This window comes from Mustelus asterias, chromosome 7 (assembly GCF_964213995.1).
Source record: "Mustelus asterias chromosome 7, sMusAst1.hap1.1, whole genome shotgun sequence".
Classification (NCBI taxonomy): domain Eukaryota; kingdom Metazoa; phylum Chordata; class Chondrichthyes; order Carcharhiniformes; family Triakidae; genus Mustelus; species Mustelus asterias.
Window position 1 is genome coordinate 125,934,343 of NC_135807.1, and position 22,163 is coordinate 125,956,505.

Genomic DNA, 22,163 nt, shown 5'->3' on the forward strand with positions numbered 1-22,163 from the left:
TCAGAGAGTGGGTGCAGACTCGATGGGCCGAATGGCCTCCTTCTGCGCTGCAGTGATTCTATGGCCATTCGGCCCTGCTCATTCATGTGGCTGCTTGCCCACTATGTGAGCGAACAGTCCTCCTCTGTCCCACTCTTGTGCCTCTCCACCCATATCCAGTCTAATCTTGAAACAGAGCCCGACAGAGCTCCCGACTCAACCAGGAACTGAAATCGATTCCACAGCCTCACAACTGTCTGTGCGGAGGGCTCCGAGTTTACTCGCTGTCTTGGATTCCTTACAATGAATGCCCCCTCGGAGACACTCTGCTAAAACCGCCCTGTCCTGTGCTTTCCCAAACATTCCCACCATAAACCTCCCACAATCCAAAACATTCTCATGAAAATAGCCACAATTTATCTCAAAAACCTTTCTTGGTGTTTTTTATTCCTTGTGCCGGATATTCTCCACGCGAATTCTCTGTATTAGTAAACAGTAGGGCGTAATTTAAACTAAGTCAGTTAAATCCTTGATTAAACCACAGTCCAATTGACCACTTTGCGTTCTGCACAATAAGGAAACTGCAAAAGAAATTCACATTTTCTCCCTTATTTTCCCAGGAGGCAGGGTGAACTAATCACAAATGTGGATTACTGACTCATCATCCCAACCCTCAGGACGCATTAACTAAAGGCTAATGTTCGAACCACGCCTAAGAAAAGTTATTTTGCAAAGTACGCTCCCTTCTGATGGAATAACTCCAGCAAATGCAGCAAGGGGGACACAGACGTTAATAATACATCCAGTACTGCCCTGCACACTGGCAAGAGGGGGGGAAAAAAGCCAGCTTTCCCTCTGAACCCGTTACCCAGCTGGTCCTTTACCCAGGTGGTCTACATGTGGGACAGCCTCCCCACACTGGGCAATCCTTGCCCGGGCTCACGTGTTTGGGTGAGGTACTAAGGGTCGCTGTAGGAGCACAGCGCTAGGAGGTTTCCGGACAGAGGGGGAGGTGGGGCAACAAATAATTCCATTGCTGGATTCTAAGCCTCTCAATACAACCTTCATGTTTGGAGGGGCGTTGGAATGGTGCGACTTTACACTCTTGGCTTTCGGGTGTCGTACATCAAGGAGATCCCCCAATCCCTCGTGATTTCAGTTCCTGCTTACAGTGAGGCAAGTTTTTAAACTTGTTGGAGGTGAACGATGCTGGCAGGGCCAGGCGTTGCTCCATACCCCAAATTGCCCTTGACCTGAGTGGCTTCCTCAGCCATTTCAGGAGGCGGTTGAGTGTCAACCACATTGCTGTAGGTGACATGTAGGCCAGACCAGGTAAGGATGGCGGATTTCCTACCCTAAAGGACATTGCTGAACCAGCTGGGGTCTTTTTGACAATCGATGATAGTTTGGCAGTCATTGTTATTGAGATCAACTTCCAGAACGCTTGAACCGAATTCGAATTCCACCAACTGCCACAGTGGGATTTGAACCCATGAACATCTGCCATCCTTACCTGGTCTGGCCTACGCGTGTCTCCAGATCCACAGCAACGTGGTTGACACCAGTCAGTTCAAGGGCAACTAGAGGGGGTGAGGCTAACAAATGCTGGCCTTGCCAGTGATGTCCACATCCCATGAGGAAATTTAAAAACTCAAAATAAAAATAAGCTTGCACCACCCCCACCCCACCCCACCCCCATGCTCTGTTTTATCTCCAGCCCCAATTTTTACCTTCCTCTGCCTGATGAGGACAAGGTGGGTGGAGGGATTAAAAAGACTGCTTACATCCCAACTGACGCCTTGCTCCTCCTGGCTATCTTGAATGCCAGGCTGTCGGGGAACAATTACGGCCTTTGTTGCAGGGTGCACATTCCCGCTCTCACTCAGACTCCCAGGGCAGAATTATCCTGTCCCATGAATCGTAGCCGGGCGGGACTGAATCACACAAAAGATCCGTTGACCTTGGGTGGGATTTTCTGGTCTTGGGCAGGCGGGCCGGAAAGTCCCACCCCAAATCAATGGCGCCGGATTTCCCACTGATGTCGGGTCCTTCACACCAGATTTGGGAAGGAGGCCAAATTCAAGAGCAGGAATAAAACCTTCCCACCCACCCCAACCCTCTTTCCACCTGCCCCCCCCTCCCCCCGCGCCCACTCCCATAACCGCCAGTTAAAATGGCCCCATGCCTCCTGCGGGGTACTAATGGAATCATAACCTCTACAGTGCTGAAGAGGCCATTTGGCCCATCGGGTCTGCCCCGACGCTCTGTGATACAGAGTAGCTTACCCAGGCTCTCTCCAACTATCTCTGTGACTCTACACATTTACCTTGGCTAACTCATCGAACCTAGACACTTTCGGACACTGAGGGAGAATTTAGCATGACCAATCCAGCTAACCTGCATGTCTTTGGACTGTGGGAGGAAACCAGAGCACCTGGAGGAAACCCATGCAGACACAGGGAGATGGTGCAAACTCCACACAGTCACCCATGTCTGGAATTGAAATCGGGTCATTGGCGCTGTGAAGCGGCAGTGATAATCACTGTGCCACACAGTGTTAAAACTCAGGGTCATGGCGCGAGAAGAGAAACTCAACAGCCCAATAACCTTCCAAAATTTGCCCTAAAAAGAGGACATTAAATGGATCCTTCGTAGTGCAAGAGTATCAATCATACTTTTATAAGTTTGTTTATTAGCGCCACAAGTAGGCTTACATTAACACTGCAATGAAGTTACTGTAAAAATCCCCGAATCATCACACTCCAACGCCTGTTCAGGTGCACTGAGGGAGAATTAGCACAGCCAAGGCACCTAACCAGCACATAGAACGAATATTAAATTAGAAATAGTATAGAAAAGATTTACTCAGATGCTACCGGGACTTGATGGTTCGAATTATAAGGAGAGGTTGCATAGGCTGGGACTGTTTTCCCTGGAGTGTTGGAGGCTTAGGGGTGATCGTATAGAGGTCTATAAAATAATGAGGGTAATGAGAGATAGTCAACATCTTTTCCCAATGGTGGGGAGCCTAAAACTAGAGGGCATAGGTTTAAGGTGAGAGGGGAGAGATACAAAAGGGTCAGGGGAGAGATACAAAAGGGTCCAGAGGGGTAATTCTTCCACACAGGCGGGGGTGAGCGCCTGGAACAAGCTGCCAGAGGTAGTAGTGGAGGCGGGTACAATTTTATCTTTTAAAAAACGTTTAGACAGTTACATGGGTAAGATGGGTATAGAGGATATGGACCAAATGTGGGCAATTGGGACTAGCTTCGGGGTTAAGAAAAAAGGGGCGGCATGGACATGTTGGGCCGAAGGGCCTGTTTCCATGCTCTAAACCTCTGCGACTCTTATCTTTCGGACTGTGAGGGGAAATCCATGCAGACATGGGGAAAACATGCAGACTCCACACAGACAGTGACCCAAGTCGGGAATCAAACCTGGGTCCCTGGCACTATGATGCAGCAGTGCTGACCACTGTGCCAAACCCACACATCTTTGGAGTGGGGGAGGAAACCGCAGCACCCGGGGAAAAGGTGCAGACTCCACACAGACAGTGCGTGGCCCGAGCCTAGAATTGAACCTGGGTCCCTGGCGCTGTGAGGCAGCAGTGCCAACTACTGTGCCACCCTGCGCAACGCTTGCAATTCATGTCCCTTCTTTTTACACGTCGTGTTGCTGTTTACATTTCTGTTTGCTTAGGTTTTCAAACAAACACTTCCAAGGTGGAGAAAGCTTTGTATTATCCAGGAGGAGATAATAATAGTCTGTAGTCATGGTGCACTCTAAGACTCGGTGTGTTTGTGTATGTAGGGCGGCACGGTAGCACAGTGGTTAGCACTGCTGCTTCACAGCTCCAGGGACCTGGGTTCGATTCCCGGCTTGGGTCACTGTCTGTGCGGAGTTTGCACATTCTCCTCGTGTCTGCGTGGGTTTCCTCCGGGTGCTCCGGTTTCCTCCCACAGTCCAAAGATGTGCGGGTTAGGTTGATTAGCCGTGCTAAAATTGCCCCTTAGCGTCCTGAGATGTGTAGGTTAGAGGGATTAGCGGGTAAATGTGTCGGGATATGGGGTAGAGCCTGGGTGGGATTGTGGTCGGTGCAGACTCAATGGGCCGAATGGCCTGTTTCTGCATTGTAGGGTTTCTATGATGTGGACGGAGTCATAGCCGTCTCAGAGTGTTTGTGCTGCTGTGCAATACCACTGGTCAAGACTTCTGAGATTTGACCCAGGTGCCAGGCAAGTCATTGGGGCTGGCAGGAAAAGGCACATTCTGGGAGCTCTCAACAAGGGCAGAAAAGGATATGGATCAGAAACCCCATCCTAATTAATGTTTGGTGTTCGATCTTACTCCATCCATCGGCGCCTCAGTGTTCACTGTAAATCTATCCCTGGTGTAACTGAAGCTAATGAATACTTGTGTACAGATGTTAGAACATTGTCCTGGGCTCCTGTTAACTGGGTCCAAGTTTAGCTTGTCAGTGGTCACGAACGTAGCAGCACAGTGGTTAACATTACGAGGTTAGCAACTCAGAGACCCAAACTAATGATTCAGTGATTATGAGATCAAATCCCAGCTGGAGACCAAAAGGGAAAACGCTGGAAAAGCTCATGCGACGGAGGCGAAGGAGCTGAGAGAAAGGGATGGAGTCCTTAGAGGATGTGAAGAGCTGTAGTCCAGGTAGCTGTGGGAGTCAGTGGGCTTGTAATGGATATTGGTAGATAGTCTATTGCCGGAAATGGAGATAGAAAGGTCAAGGAAGAGAAGGGAAGTGTCTGAGGTGGACCAGGTGAAGGCGATGGAGGGGTGGAAACTGGAAGCGAAGTTGATGAATTGCGAGAGGTCTGGACAAGAGCATGAAGTGGCACCAAAATAGTCATCGATGTACCGGTAAAGGAATTGTGGGAGAGGACCTGGGTAGGCCTGGAACAAACTTAAATTAAATTCTCCAGCAGCTGGAGAATTTAATTCTGTTCATTAAATAAAATCTGTGACCACCGGATTGTCAAAAGCTCATCTGGTTCACCAATGGAAGGAAATCTGCCATTCACACTCGACCTGGCCTGTCTGCAACTTCCAACCTACATGTCCGCGTTGTTAACTCTCATCTGACTTCTAAACTAACACAACAAACCACCCAATGAACATTCAATGAGGAGGTTCACCTTTATCTTCTTGAAGGAAATTAAGCCAGGGCCTAAATCCTATGAATGACTTTGTTTTTAAGAAGCAGACAAAGCCTACAGGCCAGCTAATTCATCGGTTCAACTCCTGAAAGGCAAATTATTATTTGAATGTATGTAAATTGAGAGAGGTGGATACTCAGCAAGGCCTTGGTGCATCAGTCACTGAAAATAGGCACACAGGTACAGCAAGCAAATGGTGTGTTGGCTTTCATAGTGAGAGGACTTGAGTATAGAGATCAGGATGTTTTAATGCAATTGTCTAAGGCATTGGTGGGACCACACCTGGAGTATTGTGTGTAGTTTTGGTGTCTTTATCTGAGGAAGGATGCCCTTGCTGTAGAGGGAGTGCAGCGAAGGTTTACCAGGCTGATTCCTGGGATGGCAGGTCTGTCATATGAGGAGAGACTAAGTCGGTTAGGATTATATTCATTGGGGTTTAGAAGAATGAGAGGGGATCTCATTGAAACTGATAAAATTGTAACAGGATTAGACAGGGTAGATTCATAAAGAATGTTCCCGATGGTGGGGAAGTCCAGAACTAGGGGTCATAGTTTGAAGATAAGAGGTAAACCTTTTAGAACTGAGGAGAGGGGAAATTTCTTCACCCAGCGGGTGGTGAATGTGTGGAATTCACTACCACAGAAAGTAGTTGAGGCCAAAACGTTGTGTGATTTCAAGAAGAATTTCGATATAGCTCTTGGGGCTAAAGGGACCAAGGGATATGGGGAGGGGGAGGGGGAGGGGGGGGGGTGGTGGAGGTAGGATCAGGATATTGATTCTGACGACAGCCATGATCAAAATGAATGGCGGAGCAGACTCATAGGGCTAAATGGCATACTCCTGCTTCTATTTTCTTTGTTTCTATGGTTTGTGTCAAGTTAGGTGATCTCGATTGATGCAACATTGAAGTTCCCTGGGCTGGGAGGGGGATAGTTAACACTACAAGAGGAGCTCGAGTAGACCGTTTGGCCTATAGCTGCCTAAGTATGTATGCCCCAACTCTTTTCACTCAATCGCACTCTCTGCTTTCAAGGAATTCTCTCCCTTGGGATTCAATATCTTAAAGTGCTAGCTTCAACCAATGATGTGTAAATAGCTCCACCTCAGCAACACTAAGGAAAAGTCTCAAGTTCACTGAATGGGCCTTTACCAAGATGTCAAGATGGGGTGGTGAAAAATTAATCTCCAGTCGGATGGAGGCCACTATTGAGTAAGCATAACTGAGAAGGGCACTGCCCAACACCATCATGGGAGCACCAACACCACTGGATGGCAAGGGCTCAAGTAGCAGCCCAGGGCAACAAATGGGGCCTTGCCAGCGTCAATCACAAGGAATGGAAAATAATCACACATAGAAACATAGAAGATAGGAGCAGGAGGAGGCCATTTGCCCTTAGAGCCTGTTCCGCCATTCATCACAATCATGGCTGATCGTCCAACTCAATATCCAAATCCTGCTTTCCCCCCATAACCTTTAATCCCATTCGCCCCAAGTGCTATATCCAGCCGCCTCTTGAATACATTCAATGTTTTGGCCTCAACTACTTCCTGTGGTAATGAATTCCACAGGCTCACCACTCTTTGGGTGAAGAAATGTTTCCTCCTCTCCGTTCTAAATGGTCTACCCCGAATCCTCAGACTGTGACCCCTGGTTCTGGACTCCCCCACCATCGGGAACATCATCTCTGCATCTACTCTGTCTAGTCCTGTTCGAATTTTAAAAGTCTCTATGAGATCCCCCCATCATTCGCCTGAACTCCAGCGAATACAATCCTAACCTAGTCAATCTCTCCTCATACATCAGTCCCACCATCCCCGGAATTAGCCTGGTAAACCTTCGCTGCACTCCCTCGAGAGCAAGAACATCCTTCCTCAAAAAAGGAGACCAAAACTGCACACAATACTCGAGGTGTGGCCTCACCAAGGCCCTGTATAATTGCAACAACACATCCCTGCTCCTGTACTCGAAACCTCTCGCAATGAAGGCCAACATACCATTTGCCTTCTTTACTATCTGCTGCACCTGCATGCTTACCTTCAGTGACTGGTGCACAATGACACCCAGTCCCACACACCCTCCCTCCCAATTTACAAGCATTCAGGTAGTAATCTGCCTTCTTGTTTTGCTTCCAAAGTGAATAACCACACATTTATCCAAATTATACTGCATCTGCTATTGATTTGCCTACTCACCCAACCTGTCCAGATCATGCTGAAGGATCTCTGCATCCTCATCACAGTTCACCCTCCCACCCAACTTGGTATCATCTGCAAACTTTGAGATGTTACATTTTGTTCCCTCATCCAAATCATTAATATATATTGTGAATAGCTGAGGTCCCAGTACCGATCCCTGCGGCACTCCACTAGTTACTGCCTGACAATTTTTTTTTATTCATTCAAGGGACATGGGCGTCACTGGCTGGCCAGCATTTATTGCCCATCTCTTGTTCAGAGAGCAGTTGAGAGTCAACCACATTGCTGTGGCTCTGGAGTCACATGTAGGCCAGGTAAGGATGGCAGATTTCCTTCCCTAAAGGACATTAGTGAACCAGATCGGTTTTTCCGACAATCGACAACGGTTTCATGGTCATCGGTAGAATCTTAATTCCAGATTTTCTTTACGGAATTCAAATCCCACCATCTGCCGTGGTGGGATTCGAACCCAGGTCCCCAGAACATTAGCTGAGTTTCTGGATTAATTGTCCAGCGATACCACTGAGCCATACACTCCCCTCTACTGCAATCCATCATCTAGACACACACAAGTAGAGCAATTGTGATCTCTGGCACAATACACTGCTTAACGACATCAAAGATCCTTTGGCAGACCCCTGAACATTGCCGAGCTGTTCTGTGTCCCCCACACTCCTGGTGAATCAACGGCCTTGATCAGGGGTGCAACAAAGACCCTATCCACCAGGAAGAGTCGGCCACTTGCCAGAAGCCCTGGTGGCAATGGAACAGTACATGTCTAAGTAACAGCACCTTGGGCAGTAGGGAGAATATTAGAGAAAAGATGTATTATAAAGGGCCTTTGACAAACTCAGGATGTCCCAAAGCGTTCTACAGCCAATGAAGTACTTTTGAAGCGTTGTAATGTAGAAAATGTGACAGTCAGCTTACACACAGCAGAGGGGGAACGGTCCATAATCATAGGAACTCTACTGTGCAGAAGGGGGCCATTTGGCCCATCGAATCTGCACCGACAACAATCCCACCCAGGTCCTATCTCCGTCAGTCCACATATTTACCCTGCTAATCCCTTTAACCTACGCATGGCCAGTCAACCTAATCCATACATCTTTGGACTGTGGGAGGAAACCGGAGCACCTGGAGGAAACCTATGCAGACACGGGAAGAATGTGCAAACTCCATACAGACAGTGGCCCAAACCAGGAATTGAACCCGGGTCCCTGGAGCTGTGAGGCAGCAGTGCTAACCACTGTGCCACCGTGCCGCCCCAATGGAAGAATAAGTATTATCCGGGACAACCCCCCTGCTCTTCTTTAAACAGTGTTATGGGATCTTTCACATCTTCGCTGAGAAAAACAGACAGAGCCTCAATTTTAACATCTTAGCCAAAGGACAGCACCTCAAATGTGCATCATTCTATCAGTACTCCACTGGAGGGGCTGCCTAGGTTGCATACTCAAGGCCTTGCGTGGGACAGGAACCAGAAATCCCTGTCACAGAGGCGAGTGCTCCAGAAACTAAACCAAGGCTGACACACTCTGCGTACTATGGGCAAGTATGTAAATCTTGATGGCTATCATTAATACCTCAACTTCAAATTCTTTGTCAGAATGAAAAAAACTGCACTCCTAACTTATGCAATCTAAATTGCACAACATATAATGAACGGAGAAGCCACTCAAAGCCACACTAACTAATCCCATCACTGACTAATGAACTAACGTATTAGTTGCCATTGCTTGGAGAAAACACAGTAATTATGGGTTGGTTAGAGCTGGATGGATACCGTAACAACAACTATACTAACAGTCCTCTGTGTAAAGCAAATCACTTCACCAAGGTACGAGATAATTACAGTGCTGTCAAACGACTTTAGTTTATATATTGGTACCAACATACCGTGGCATTAATTATATTTAAGCCAATGTGCTGTGTGTGTTGTGCAACATCTTTATAAACATACAAATTGCCCCGACAGTAAGTGCACCATGAGAGAGACACAATCCAGACTGAATAGTGGGCAAATAGCCCAGTGGATCCTCCACAATCCTCCTCACAAGTTCAGTCGTCTGCTGTGGGACAGCGATATCGGCGGTAAAGCTGTCGTGGTCATGACGGGACCTGGGCGTCAAGGCTACCAACCCGAGCAAATTCTTCCACAGGCGAGCTGGGTTCTCCATTATCGCAGGGAGGGGTACGAGGGGGAAGCAGCGGGCACACGGCTACACTAGCAAGGGATGGAGGCTAAAGAACAGGTCTTTGCCAATCAAGACACATAGCTACATATCGACATCCATTTCCAAGTGAGAATTTCCAACATCATGGCCTGCGTCACTGATTTTAACTGCACAGCAGTTGGTGGTTCCCCAGACTGCTCCCTCCGGAATTTACTTCCTACACCTCTCCCACCTTCAAGACAATCTTTAAAACTACCGCTTTGACCAAGATTTTGGTCATCTGACCAAATATGGCCAATAGGACCCAATGTCACGTTTTGTTCTGTAATATTCCTGAGAAGCATCTTGGGATTCTTCATTCCATCAAAGGTACTATGTTTTGTTTAATTGTGGGACGTGGGCGTCGCTGGCTGGCCAACATTTATTGTCCATCCCTAGTTGCCCAGATTTATTGCCCATCTTTAGTTGCCCTTGAACTGAAGGGTTTATTAGGCTACTTCAGAGAGCAGTTGAGAGCCATTGCTGTGGCTCTGTAGACCAGACCAAGTAAGGACAGCAGATTTCCTCCCCCAAAAAACATGAGTGAACCAGATGGGTTTTTCCGACAATGGTTTCATGGTCATCAGTAGATTTTTAGATATTTTTTATTGAATTCAAATTCCACCATCTGCTGTGACGGGATTCGAACCGAGTCCCCAGTACATTAGCTGAGTTTCTGGATTAACAGTCTAGCAATAATACCACGAGGCCATTGCCTCACCACAATGTAAATTGCTGTTGCACAAGGTGCAAACCAACATCATGTTTATAGATCAATAAAAAGGCTGTTTTCTTCAGAAACATACATAGACTGTTAAGATTTAAGCTCCAAGATGATTGCCATTGCCCAATTGACTTAAAGACTCAAAAACAGCACTGTGGACAAGATAAAGGAGGATGAGGCACAAGTCAGGAGTGTGATGGAACATTCTCCACTTGCCTGAATAAGTCCAACTCCAACAGGAGCCTCAATAACATCCAGGCCAAAGCAGTCAGCTTGATTGGCACCCCAACCATAAACATCTACTCCTTCCATCTCCGGTATACAGTGGCAGTTGTGCATACCACCTACAAGATGCACTGCAAGAACTTGCTAAGCTCCTTCAAAAGCACCTTCCAGACCTCAACCATCTAGAAGGGCAAGGGCAACAGATACCTGGGAACACCACCACCTGGAGGTTCCCCTCCAAGTTACTCGCCATCCTGACTTGGAAACATATCGTTGTTCCTTCACTGTTCCTGGAACTCCCTCCCTAACAGCACTGTGGGTGTACCTACAGCATGTGGACTGCAGCAATTCAAAAAAGCAGCTCACCATCACCTTCACAAGGGCAATTAGAAATGTGTAACGAATGCTGGCCTAGCCAGCAACAGCCACATCTCATGAATATATACGAAAAAACACATCTAAATTAGCAGCTTAGAATAGGCTGAAGGTCGTTACTACAACAGGTAACTTGGTACCAATTATTCAGCCTTCTCAATAACTCCAAACTTGCTCAATGAAAAACAATACTAGCTTATCACGTCAGCCTGAATGACACATTTCAGATTGTCACACACTACCAATAGCGTGACACCAATTCTTCACAAAATGTGCCAAAAAGCTCTGACAGATTTTGAATTCAGAAAGCAGAGTTAAAACTCGCAAGAGCAATGAATACTGCGTCGCATTTAAAACCTCCTCCCCTGAAGGTAGTCTTGACAAGAAGCCACGAACAACACTGCAGCTTTCATCTGCATCACCCTGTCACGCCTCAAAGATAGGTACGGAGCGGGAGAGAGGTTTATCGGCCTGCCACATACAGCTGAAATGTAATAAAACTTGGTGGGGGGGTTGGTGGGAGCTCAAAGCATTACATCTGAAGACAAGGCAAGAGCTTCAGAGTGAAATAAATATTAGCTTACATCTTTCGGACATGGGTTCCTGAACTCTCCATAGACACGTCAGGCTCAAGGGAGAGTCCTTAACAACACCAACAGCAGGTAAACAAGAGAAAACATGCATTCTCCATCAGGAACAGCGGAGTCTGCATATTTAGCTGATTCACTGGTGTCACAAGTAGGCTTATATTAACACTGCAACGAAGTTACTGTGAAAAGGCCTTATGGGCAATCGATTAAGATGTTATTCAGCTGAGTTTTCCCAGAATCCACCCCCTGCCTGAAAAAAATACTAGTTATATCAGGAAATTCCTGACGAGGTGCTACTGATAATTCAGCCCTTCCCTTACACACCTAGATGGTTGTAAATTAACCAGTGGTTTTGTGGGCCCATTGGTGCCAACAGCAACTGACCGCTAGGTGTGCTGTAAAGCTCTTCTCGAAGCATGGCAACATGGATATAATTAACTGGGAGGAATCATAGCATCCCGACAGTGCAGAAGGTCATTCAGCCCATCGAGTCTGCACTGACTCTCTGGCAGGGTATCACATCCAGGCCCTCTCCCCCACCCCACACATTTCCCATGGCTAATCCATCTAACCTCCCCCCAGGGTACACCAAGAGGCAATTTAGCATGGCCAATCCACCTAACCTGCACAACTTTGGACTGTGGGAGGAAACTGGAGCACCCGGAGGAAACCCACGCCGACACAATGAGAATGTGCAAACTCCACACAGACAGTGACCCGAGGCCGGAATTGAACCTGGGCCCCTGGCGTTGCGAGGCAGTGGCGCTAACCACTGTGCTATCCAGCTTGTCACCCACTGGTCAAAATGAAGACAGCTTGTCCATCGCTGTGCCCCACCTTCAGTCACGACATCCAAATGGTGAGTCAGAGCAGTTGCAGGGAAAGGAAAGGAAATGAATTAAAAGCCAGCATTCCGGATCCCATGACCTCCTGCCCCATGTGCCCAAAGGTTGTGGGTCGGCAGTTGACTTGTTCTGTGGCATGAAGGCTCCAAGGAGAGGCCAACCTCGAATTGAGGGACAGCTAACGACTGAGTGGCATAACGCCAACAAACCAGTGAATCCACTGCAATGTACAGTATGCCAACGGCACCTGGGGCTCCATGTGTGTGGAACTCGCACACATATACATGTGCATGCGTATATTGTATAGCACATGCATGGACACAAACATACACAAACCTGTAATAATAATGACCATCTCGCCACTGGGGATAGAATGGTTACAGCACAGGAGGCCATTCAGCCCCTCCATGCCAGCTGTCCACAAGAGCCATTGAGCCAGTCCCACTCCCTGCCGCTTCCCCACAGCCTTGCAAATTCTCTCTGTACAGGCGTGTATCCAATTATCTCTGCTCCACCACCCTCTCAGGTAGCGCCATCCCGATCCCAACTATTCACTGGAGATAAAGTTTGTCTGCAAAATAACATTGGACCTGCTCAATCAACTTCCTAATGGGTCGGAGATGACAGATTGAACGAGTCATTGTCAGGAAGGCCACAGCAGTGAACTGTCACACTAACGTAGGAAGAGTGTACTCTAAGGTCACAGCAGAGGCGTTTTAATTTTGGTTTGATTTATTGTCACATGTATTAATATACAGTGCAAAGTATACCATTCATAGAGGAGACGAGAGAGTGCAGAATGTAGTTTTACAGTCATAGCTAGGGTGTAGAGAAAGATCAACTTAATGCAAAGTAGGCCCATTCAAAAGTCTGATGGCAGCAGGGAAGAAGCTGTTCTTGAGTCGGTTGGTACGTGATCTCAGACTTTTGTATCTTTTTCCCGACAGAAGAAGGTGGAAGAGAGAATGTCCGGGGTGCGTGGGGTCCTGAATTATGCTGGCTGCTTTGCTGAGGTAGTGGGAAATGTAGACAAAGTCAATGGATGGGAGGCTGGTTTGCGTGATGGATTGGGCTACATTCATGACCTTTCGTAGTTCCTTGCGGTCTTGGACAGAGCAGGAGCCATACCAAGCATTGACACAACCAGAAAGAATGCTTTCGATGGTGCATCTGTAAAAGTTGGTGAATGTTGCAGCGGACATGCCAACTTTTCTTAGTCTTCTGAGAAAGTAGAGGCGCGTTAAGAGAAGTGGCTAAAATTGCTTCACCTGACAAGATCGGGAAGCACTTGATACTGAAACTGGACGTTTGCAATGCAAAACAACCTCGAAGTATCCCTCACTATGATGAGGAAAATATCTTTAAGACATAGGCTGCCAGTTTTTTTAACAAACAAAACAAGTATGTCATTGTTTGGAAAGATGCACCATGTTATCCACACACTGCCGCTGCTTCGGAATTCGGTCTGGTGTACCACCCCAATCAAATGACACGTGCAACATTCTCTCGCAAACACAGGGAGCTGAAGAGGGCAACAAATATGTGTCTTACCTCTTGGCAGGAAGTTTTTAAACACACGTCCTTCAGAAAAAAATCCTAACTGCAAATCCGTTTTCCTTTGAAGAACGGTCTGATGACTGATCATCCACACTTGAAACATTGGCTCTATTCTCTCTCCACAGATGCTGTCAGACCTGCTGAGATTGTCCAGCGTTTTCTGTATCTTGTTCCTTTTTCCATTCCTTCAACGTGACCCGTCCCTCTAATGATTTGCTTCTTAAAGACTTTTAAACCTGAAAAGATCATATGAAATTAGTTACAATCGTTGTCTTCATACACATATTGTATTCCATTAAAACCATGTGTGTGACGAGGTATTATTGCTTTCCAGTTGGTCCATGATCAGCTTACTCCAGGGCAGCTGAGTGTATCCCTTGTAGGATGGACAATCACTGTGCCTTACCATGCGGTACTTAGCCAGGTGAAATCAGTGATGCTCCTACCCATGTGTCACTTTGTGTGCCATCAGCTAGTGATAATTTAATCTCAAATGTATTGGGACTTAGGATAAGGCAGTGGCGTGAATGGTTTCACTTTGCCAATGAACTGGTCTGTAATGAGTTCCATGCTTTTGCATTTATTGCGAGATGACACGATTGGATTTTACTTGCATGTTGACTGGTGCTATTTGCCAACAACATTCAAGAAGCTTAACAGCATCCAGGACAAAGCAGCCCACTTGATTGGCACCCCATCCACAAACATTCATTCCCTCCACCACTGACGCACAGTGGCAGCCGTGTGTACCATCGACAAGATGCACTGCAGGAACCTCACCTTGCAAACCCACAACCACTACCATCCAGAATGACAGGGGCAAAGTCTCAAATGCGCCAGTCCTCTCAAAAGGTCAATTTCCCAACTATGTTGGCACTCATCTAACAGAGGCAACTTCACTTGCTTAGCATGTCCATGGGATGGAAGAGACACATTCCCAAGGGTCTTCGGCCAGTTGGATGGTTGCAAGTGTGACATGGAGGCACTAAACATTGATTTTCACATTGATGAGAACTTAGCCAAAGACAGAGGGAAACAGCAACATTGCCATGGTGATTTGATTTGATTTATTGTCACATGTATTAACAGTGAAAAGTATTGTTTCTTGCGCGCTATACAGATAAAGCATACCGTTCATAGAGAAGGAAAGGAGAGAGTGCAGAATGTAGTGTTACACTCATAGCTAGGGTGTAGAGAAAGATCAACTTAATGCAAGGTAGGTCCATTCAAAAGTCTGACAGCAGCAGGGAAGAAGCTGTCCTTGAGTCAGTTGGTACGTGACCTCAGACTTTTGTATCTTTTTCCCGACGGAAGAAGGTGGAAGAGAGAATGTCCGGGGTGCGTGGGGTCCTTAATTATGCTGGCTGCTTTTCCGAGGCAGCGGGAAGTGTAGACAGAGTCAATGGTTGAGAGGCTGGTTTGTGTGATAGATTGGGCTACATTCACGACCTTTTGTAATTCCTTGTGGTCTTGGACAGAGCAGGAGCTGCACAGCAGGTGCCAACACTGAAAACTACAACCCATAGGGATACCCTGTAACCACCTCATAATGGGTGGCATACTGGTTAGCACTGCTGCCATACAGCTCCACGGACCCAGGTTCAATTCCAGCCTTGGGTGACTGTGCGGAGTTTGCACATTCTCCCCATGCCTGTGGGGGCTCCGGTTTCCTCCCACAAGATGTGTGGGGTGAGGTGCACTGACCATGCTAATTGTCCCTTAGTGTCGCAAGATGTGCAGGTTAGATGGATCAGCCATGGGAAATGGGGAGTGGGGTGGTGTGATGGGGAGGAGGCCTGGGTAAGATGCTCTATCAGAGGGTCGGTGCAGACTCGGTGGGCCAAGTGGCCTCTTCTGCACTGTAGGAATTCTATGATTCAAGTGATACCTCAGGCAGAACCTGCCTCCGACAACTGGTCTCTTCAGCCATCAGCAGGAGTGCACCATACGAGGCTACAACCCCATTACCTTTTAGAGATGGAAAGATAGCAACAGCCACAAGGCGACAGGACGGGAATGTTGGATTGAGGCTGGAGTTCAGGCACGATTTTATTAAATGGCAGACCAGACTCAAGGGCCCGTATTTGATCCTCGCTAAAGGAGAGAATGCGACAAAGAGCTAAGACGGTTTTCACTTCGGGACGAATTCTGTGCTTATCGAGTGAGGGGAGATCCATGTCAGGGACTGAAACCATCCGCCATTTTAAACATCCAGTTGGAGTATGAAGCAGTTCTTTGAATCTAATCGCACGGCACCTCATGAGGGGAAAATTCCTTTCGTTTTACTTCAGAAGATGCTTGCTTGAAAAGAAAACGGCAGAGTGAAGAAAAGTAGAAATAGTCAAAATAGCACATTAGAGCAACGCTAGCACAGGAAGGCTGCCGAGGGAATGTGGAAAGACTCCAAGTGTAGAGTGATTGTTTTCATTAACATAATCAACCCTTGATCCTTTCGCATATTTTAACCGCAACAGAAGCCTGATTTGCGACCCACAACAATTAAATATATATGTGCACCTTTCCCCTTTATTCAAATAATCGCACGTGATACTTTGAAATCCATAAAAGTGAGCCGGCAGTACCAAGCCACAAGAATGCACCTTCTCACCCCTCTTTATCTGTGTAAATAATGAGTCCGCATACGGCATCTGAAATTCTTCAGAGGCCCTCCAGACGTTGCACAACCCATATATGACTGCAGGCTACCACAAAATTATCAACATTTCCCTTCATGGCAATGTAAAAGTGACTCGGTTTAACCCAGTCACACAGAAAGTATGTAGAGTGTGCAAGAAACAATGAGCGCCTCGCGTTTCAAGTCCTCCAGTCAATCGGAGGAAGATTGGTTCCCAAAAACTCCTAACCCTACTGGTGTTTGGCGAGGGGGGGAGGGGGGGAGAGGGGGAGAGGGGGGAGAGGGAGGAGATGGTGGTCCTGAAAAACCATGGTTAATGCATCCAGAAAAAGTGGCATGGCACGTCAGCCCCAGACCTCTGATAATCATCCTATCCAGTCAGGGATAGGTGCATTCATTTTGTGTATACTGACAGGTTCCGACCAAAGTGATGTCCAGAGACCTGGACATTTTTACCCCAACTGGGGGGGGGGGGGGGGGGCCTTCTCCGGACACCATCCTAAGGGGATGGCTTTAGAACAATCTTTGCTTCCGGATCTCCACGGTCATGTAATTCCAGCCTAGATTCACATTTGGACCCCAAAGCTGACAGGTCTGAGAGGCAAGTCTGGTCTGACCGTTGCTGACCATAAGCTCGACCAGACATGGGAATCTTTAGTGAGTCTACACTCACCATGTTTCCACCTCCATGCATCTGTTCAGCCATCCCCCACACCCCCCTCCCCCCAGTTTTACCTCTCTACCACTCTCAACTCCTCCACTGCCTCAGTGTTAACTGTCTGCGGCTCATTCAGGACTGGAAGTTGGGCAATTTCCTCCAATTAAACATCAGGAAGACCTTTCCCATTGCCTCTGGCCCTGTCGCAAACTCTGCCCCGTTTCCCCCACCCTGACCACTGGCACGGGTTGAATTGTATTGGTCAGTTTTGAATTTGAGTCTGTGTGCTGAGCGTCAGATTCCTTATCCTCTCCATCATAAAGACCACCAGTTGCTATCGCTGGAATAGTGCCAGTGTCCACCATTGCCCCAGCTTATTGGTTGCTGAATCCGCCCCGCCACCCCCACAATCCAAGCTTGCATCACCTCCAGGCTCAACTGTGCGAACCAGGTTCCCAACCTCCAGCCAGCATTAACTTCTGCTTATCCATAACTCCGCTGTCATTATCCCAGCCGGCACCACTCACCATCACTTTGGTATCCACCATGGTCTCACTCATTTCCCTATCTGTTACACGTTCCAGCATTCACCCCGCATTGAAATCTACCCGTGCTTACCGCTTGGATATTGTCCACACCCACTGGCCAACCATACCTTTAGTCCCCGAGGACCACAAAACTCTAGAGATCACCACACCCCCCACCCTGCTCTCCCCCCCCCCCCCCCCCGCCCACCGCCCCTCCTTCTTTAACCGCAAGAAACTACAAAGTGTTGTGAACGAACCATTACACGAACCAGCCTCCCATCCACTGACTCCATCTACACTTCCCGCTGCTTTGGAAAAGCAGCCAGCATAATCAAGGACCCCAAGCACTCCAGACATGCTCTCTTCCACCTTCTTCCGTCGGGAGAAGATACAAGTAGAAAGGAAACTTGGCATGTCTACTACGGCTCTCACCAACTTTTGCAGATGTGCCAGAGAAAGCATTCTTTCTGATTGTATCACAGCTTGGTGTGGCTCTTGCTCTGCCCAAGACCGCAAGAAACTACAAAGGGTCGTGAACGTAGTCCACTCCATCACGCAAACCAGCCTCCCATCCACCGACTGCCTACATTTCCTGCTGCCTCAGAAAAGCAGCTAGCTTCATTAAGGATCCCACGCAGCCCAGACATTCTCTCTTCCACCTTCTTCCGTCGGGAAAAAGATACTAACGTTTGAGGTCATAGAGGTTTACAGCATGGAAACAGGCCCTTCGGCTCAACTAGTCCATGCCGCCCTTTTTTTTTAAAACCCCTAAGCTAATCCCAATTGCCTGCATTTGTGGCCCATATCCCTCTATACCCATCGTACCCATGTAACTATTTAAATGCTTTTTAAAAGACAAAATTGTACCCGCCTCTACTACTATCTCTGACAGCTTGTTGCAGACACTCACCACCCTTTGTGTGAAAAAATTGCCCCCTGGATACTTTTGTATCTCTCCCCTCTCACCTTAAACCTATGCCCTCTAGTTTTAGACTCCCCTACCTTTGGGAAAAGATATTGACTATCTAGCTGATCTGTGCCCCTCATTATTTTATATACCTCTATAAGATCACCCCTCAGCCTCCTACACTCCAGAGAAAAAAGTCCCAGTCTATCCAGCCTCTCCTTATAACTCAATCCATCAAGTCCGGGTAGCATCCTAGTAAATCTTTTCTGCACTCTTTCTAGTTTAATAATATCCTTTCTATAATAGGGTGACCAGAACTGCACACAGTATTCCAAGTGTGGCCTTACCAAGGTCTTGTACAATTTCAACAAGACATTCCAACTCCTGTATTCAATGTTCTGACCGATGAAACCAAGCATGCCGAATGCCTTCTTCACCACTCTGTCCACCTGTGACTCCACTTTCAATGAGCTATGAACATGTACCCCTAAATCTCTTTGTTCTGTAACACTCCCCAACGCCTTCCCATTAACTGAGTAAGTCCTGCCCTGGTTCAATCTACCAAAATGCATCACCTCACATTTGTCTAAATTAAACTCCATCTGCCATTCATCAGCCCACTGGCCCAATTGATCAAGACCCCGTTGCAATTGGAGATAACCTTCCTCACTGTCCACCATGCCACCAATCTTAGTGTCATCTGCAAACTTACTAACCATGCCTCCTATATTCTCATCCAAATCATTAATATAAATGACAAATAACAGTGGGCCCAGCACTGATCCCTGAGGCACACCGCTGTTCACAGGCCTCCAGTTTGAAAAACAACTCTCTACAACCACCCTCTGGCTTCTGTTAAGAAGCCAATTTTGTATCCATTTAGATACCTCACCCTGGATCCCGTGAGATTTAACTTCATGCAACAACCTACCATGCGGCACCTTGTCAAAGGCCTTGCTAAAGTCCATGTAGACAACATCAACTGCACTGCCCTCATCTACCTTCTTGATTACCCCTTCAAAAAACTCAATCAAATTTGTGAGACATGATTTTCCACTCACAAAGCCATGCTGACTGTCCCTAATCAGTCCTTGCGTCTCTAAATGCCTGTAGATCCTGTCTCTCAAAATACCTTCCAACAATTTACCCACTACAGATGTGAGGCTCACTGGCCTGTAGTTCCCAGGCTTTTCCCTGCAGCCCTTTTTAAACAAAGGCACAACATTTGCCACTCTCCCATCTTCAGGCACCTAGAAATCCATCGAGTCTGCACCGACCACAATCCCACCCAGGCCCCACCCCCACATATTTACTTGCTAATCCCTCTAACCTATGCATCCCAGGACTCTAAGGGGCAATTTTTTTTAACCTGGCCAATCAACCTAACCCGCACATCTTTGGATTGTGGGAGGAAACCGGAGCACCCGGAGGAAACCCACGCAGACAATGTGCAAACTCCACACAGACAGTGACCCGAGCCGGGAATCGAACCCGGGACCCTGGAGCTGTGAAGCAGCAGTGCTAACCACTGTGCTACCGTGCCGCTCCTCACCCATGACAATCGATGATTCAAATATCTTGGCTAGGGGACCCGCAATTTCCTCCCTAGCCTCCCGCAATGTAGCAACACGTACCAACCGACTCAAGGACAGCTTCTTCCCTGCTGCCATCAGACCTTTGAATCGCCCTACCATATATTAAGCTGATCTTTATCCACACCCTAGCTATGACTGCAACACTATATTCTGCATCTTTTCCTTTCCTTCGCCCCTATGTACTCTAAGAATGTTATGCTTTGTCTGTATAGCCAGCAAGAATGTATTACACGTGATAATAGTAAATAAAATCTTTAAACAATGTTCCTCTTTCAGCACACATCCCAACGTGAGCTCCTTAAGCACCCTTGGGCATTTACCTATATTAATGATGTTTTATAACTACAATTTGTTATTGCTATCAAGGAAGTTGATCGGTGCAAGTGAAGATTCAGCATTAACTCTCCCTCCGCCCCTGCTCAGTGTTCAATACCTTCCCAAGAGAGTGAAACTCAGCAAAGTGTCAGATCAAAGCCAAGGAGATGATGAGACACCCCCACTTTGGTGCACCAATGAGCTGCTGCCTGCAGCTTGTCCAGCTAATGCACACTCATCCGAAGGTGTTGCCTCCGACCCCCAACAATCTCCTTGGTGGCCTCCTCTCTCCCCTCTCCACAAGCATCCAGCTTCTTCAAAATCCTTCTGCCGGGTATCTTGTTGCCCCTTAATGCCCAAAGATGTAAAGGGGGGCCAAAATGTGGCAGATGGAGTTTAACGTGTGTAAGTGTGAGGTCATGCATTTTGGTCAGAAAAATTGGAAGGCGACTTATTATCTAAATGGAGAGACTTTAGGGTGCCCCGGTGCAGAGGGATCTGGGTGTCTTCGTTCATGAGTCACAGAAAACTAGCATGCAGGTCCAGCAGATAATAAAGAAAGTAAATGGAATGTTGGCATTTATAGCTAAAGGAATAGAATATAAAGGTAAGGAAGTATTGTTGCAACTATACAAGGCATTGATGAGGCCGCACCTGGAGCATTGTGCAGTTTTGGTCCCCTTATTTGAGGAAAGATGTTGTGGCATTGGAGGCAGTCCAGAGGAGGTTCACTAGATTGATTCCAGAGATGAGGGGTTTGTCGTATGAAGAAAGATTGAACAGTTTAAGCCGATACTCTCTGAAATATAGAAGAATGAGAGGAGATCAAATTGAGGTATACAAGATGATAAAAGGTATGGATAAAGTAGATGTGGAGCGGATGCTTCCTCTTGTGGAACATTCTAGGACGAGAGGTCATAGTCTTCGGATATGGGGCAGCAAATTTAAAACAGAGTTGAGGAGAAACTACTTCTCCCAAAGGGTTGTGAATCTGTGGAATTCGCCACCCCAAAGTGTGGTGGATCTAGAACAGTGAGTAAATTTGAGGAGTTAGACAGATTTTTAATTGGTAATGGGTTGAAGGGTTATGGGAAGAAGGCAGGAAAATGGGGATTAGGAGCATATCAGCCATGATTGAATCGCAGAGCAGACTAGATGGGCCGAATGGCCTAATTCTGCTCCTATATCTTATGAACTTATGAGGCTAGGGGGATTAGTGGGGTAAATGTGTGGGGTTACTGGGATGGGGTGGGTAAGATGCTCTTTCAGAGAGTCAGTGCACACTTAATGAGCCGAATGTCCTCCTTCTGCACTGTCGGGATTCTACATCGAACCCAGATTCGCTTCCACATCTTCAGGAATTTTGCACAGAACAGCTTCTGCTTCGTCCACAAAAATAATTCCTTTTGCTTGGAATTCTTTGCAATGTTTCGGAGAATACAAGTATGGTGCAATCACTTTCGATATGAACCACTTCTGCCTACATAAATGGAATAACTCAGGAAGCACAACTGGAAACATGGTTTATTATAGAATGCAAAGTAAAACCATTAGCATGGTATACATACACTAGTCTCTGCCTGGGACTACCATTCTATTCACTTAAAAAGTGCTTAATTTTAAGGCTTTTAGGCAA

General features: G+C 47.1%; 1 long non-coding RNA gene across 2 annotated transcripts in view; it reads right to left on the reverse strand.

Annotated features, from left to right (window-relative positions):
* LOC144495932 (uncharacterized) overlaps positions 1 to 22,163 on the reverse strand; it is a 189,813-nt gene that overhangs the window by 158,123 nt on the left and 9,527 nt on the right. For both annotated transcript variants that reach the window (XR_013498358.1, XR_013498359.1), the window contains exon 2: positions 13,885 to 14,126. This is a non-coding gene — a long non-coding RNA (uncharacterized LOC144495932). The remainder of the gene's footprint in view (positions 1 to 13,884; positions 14,127 to 22,163) is intronic.